Source organism: Myodes glareolus, chromosome 22, assembly GCF_982192425.1.
Source record: "Myodes glareolus chromosome 22, mMyoGla1.1, whole genome shotgun sequence".
NCBI classification, from domain to species: Eukaryota; Metazoa; Chordata; class Mammalia; order Rodentia; family Cricetidae; genus Myodes; species Myodes glareolus.
This window is the reverse complement of record NC_142047.1, coordinates 46,118,376-46,121,704: the sequence shown is the minus strand read 5'-3', so window position 1 is coordinate 46,121,704 and position 3,329 is coordinate 46,118,376. Positions and strand designations below refer to the sequence as shown.

The following is a 3,329-nucleotide window of genomic DNA, read 5'->3' as shown; positions in this document are numbered from 1 at the left end:
AAAGAGGGGCATGAGTAAAAATACTTGGGAAAAGTGGGCTGGAAACGAGAAAATCAGACAGCCCTGCAGCTGGGGTCTTCATATCTGTAAGGAAGAGTAGTCTGTGGTGTCGAAAGTTGTAGAGAATCCAACAAGGCCAGGCTTGAACTGTGACCTTCATACTGGGCTGCAAGAAGGATTCCGTGGGAGAGGTGGAAGTCACAGTGAATCATTTAATTACCAGAAGAACAGATGTGAAGATCTTGAGAGCAGACAGGAATCCCTTTACAAGGGAGTCTCACGCCCTGACTTCTGGGCTGTCTACTCCCAAAGATCTTCTTCAGTTAACTCCTTCCTCCCTCTCTCCATTCCTTCCTCCCATTGGGTATTATATTCATGTGTGTATATGTGTACAGGTGCACAATCTGTGTTGGAAGCCAGAGGAAGGTGCCGAGTGTCCTCTACCGTACTCTGCCTTATTTCCTTGAGGCAGGGTCTCTCTCTGTCTCTCTCTCTCTCTCTCTCTCTCTCTCTCTCTCTCTCTCTGAACCTGGAGCTCTTTCAGCTAGACTGACTGGTCCTCGAGTCCCTGGATCCATCTGTCTTCACGCCATCAGTCCCTCACGGCTGCCATGCCCAGCTTTCTGGGTGGACACTGGGATCTGAAATCACAGCCTGAGGTTTGTGTCGCAAGTGCTCTTACCCACTAAGCCCCTGTTATTTATTGTCCTTTGAATAATTGCCGTCAGCTGGAGCAGGATGTTTACTTGTCTACTCTTCCCAGGGTGCAATTGGTTCTTCCCTTCTCAAAATGCTTAGCTTTAATCCTTTCTTTTACTGTGTTTTGGACCATCGCTTCTGTCTATTTGCTTTCTTTCTTTTTTTCCTGTAGAAATATCTACTCATTAGTGGAATCTCTGTTATCTACTGTATCCGCCTGCCAACATCTCTAATATTCGTGTTTTAATTTTCATTCAATATTGACTTAATAAAGGACATTTGAAAATTCTGTCAGTGCATTTTAAACTAAGCCTGTGCCTTTAAATAAGATTCGGAAAAAAAAAAAAACAAAAAACAACAACAACAAAAAATAAATAAGATTCGGACCAGGTTATGTCTTGACCACGTAACTGTCCTTGTATAACATATATGTGTGCTTGTATGTATGTGTGTATGTACATGTGCATGTGTGTAGAGGCCAGAGGACATTCTCAGGTATCATACTCAGGAATGCCACCTCCTTTGAGACAGGTCTCTCACTGGCTTGGAACTCACCAATTGACTAAATTGGATGGTCAGCGAGCCCAGGGATCCTTCTTTCCCTGTCTCCCACACTGTGAGTATAAGCAGACACCACCATGCTTGGCATTTTTGTATGGAATCTCAGAGATGAACTCAGGGTATCATGCTTTTTTCACAGCAAAATATATGATTTATTTTTGGAAAAAATAACTAAACTAATAAGGTTTTCCCAACAAAGGGGAGGATCAACAATAAGAGACCATACATATCCTGGTGACATGTAGAGGACCACATTCTGCAGAACGTGGGTGTGTTCAACACGTACTCCAGAATATGGGTAGCATTTGCAATATTGCAATCTAAGCCACCTGCCTATGTAAACCCATAAATGATGAAATAAATACCTAGAAACCAGAATCCCATAGAGACTGAGTTCCTTCCTCAACAGTGTAATACAGAGCACTGCATTACAGACAGACAGACAGACAGACAGACAGACAGACAGACAGAGTTGCAGTAATCACAAGGCATGGCTAGGTTCCACTGAGCTTCTGTGTGATATGGCTGTCTGCTGCTGCATGAGTGAAGATACTTCCCACAAACACATGAGTACCCCAGAGTCTATGATGGATCACTTTACAGCAGCCAAGGTCAACAGAGAATCCTAAATGCCGGCAACGTTCATCTGTTTCAAAAAGCGTGTTGCTTGTATATGGTCCCAAAAATGCCAAACCAGATGATGGGTCAATGAAGTCAGCCCAATATCCTTCAGCCCGAAGAGCATAGCAAATGTCCTTAGCACCACGAATGAACTTCTTTAAGAGCATCTCTCTTTCAAGTTCTACCTCTCCACTCCAAACGGTCACACCATTTCCCGTCTTCTGTGTCACAGTCAGAATCATGAGTTTGTTATTAGCCACTTCTGAAAAAAGTGACTCAAAATCTGTTTGCGGCAGTTGTGGACATGTTTGGATCACACACTCAACCCTGGCAGCTTCAAAGTAAGTTTCTGCAGTGTTGATTTCTTGTGCATCGGTACTCGGACACTCTTTCCCATACTGTGCCATTACAAATTCCGGTCTTTCTGTTGAAGGAGGCTCTGCTGAAACACCAGGCAGAGTTTTATGGGTCAAGCTTTTCTTCTGTGAAGCGGCACCGCTGAGGTGACAATCGAAGCCCATATTCCAGGAAGCAGGAATCTCTGATCCTGAGGTTCAAACGGTCCCATTGTTTTATCAGGCCACACTGTTCAGGAGCATATATCCGGGGGTGCAGTGGCCGCGTGAGACTCACCAGACCCTGAAGACCCTGCAGTTGGAAAGGCTTTTGGATTGATAACTCTTTTCACTAATGAACAGAATCCTGGGAGATAGGAAACCAGTCTGGTCCTGTTACAGAGCACATGAGCCATGTGCACATGAGCACATGAAGAGGATGGGGGCAAATTCTCCCCCTGTGCAAAGAATCCCAGTCACCAGAGGGGCTCTGCGCCCAGGCCCTCTCCCCGTCTGCTGCCAAAATGTGGGTCTCATGCTTTTAAGGAAAGCATTTTACCAACTGAACTAATAGCCCCAATGCTATTTTTAAAGTTATAATGCATATATTGATTTATGCTTCTGTAAGATTGTTTTCAACGCATAGAAGATACGTTGCTTGTATTTAATTGGCCATGAGCGGTAGATATTTTTCTTAACTATTCCATTTGCCTCCTTATCTCCTTTTTATTAGTGTATCACACTGTGTCCCCGACTGGCCTGGAACTCACCACATAACCCATGCTGACCCCAAACTCGCAGCAATCCTCCTGATTCAGCTTCCTAAGTGCATCAGGCCCAGCGTAATTAGCCTCAATTTTATGAGATTTAATTGAGGATCTCTTATTCAGGAGTTTGAATGTAAGAATGTATGAGACAGGGCTGGGGAACAACTCAGTCAATAAAGATCTGGGCAGGGTATTGTGATTGTAATCCCAGCCCTGGGGAAGTGGAGATAGCAGGCTCCCTGGGGCATGGTAGCCAGCCAGTCTGGCAGAATCACTGAGTTCCAGGTCCCAGGGAGAGGCTTCGACTCAAAAACCAAGTTGGATGCCTGTTAAAGAACAGCGCCCA

General features: G+C 44.7%; 1 pseudogene; it reads right to left on the bottom strand.

The window, feature by feature from the left end:
- Nucleotides 1-1,754: 1,754 nt before the first annotated feature.
- Nucleotides 1,755-2,632, bottom strand: LOC125402308 (cobalamin trafficking protein CblD pseudogene; annotated as a pseudogene).
- Nucleotides 2,633-3,329: the final 697 nt, after the last annotated feature.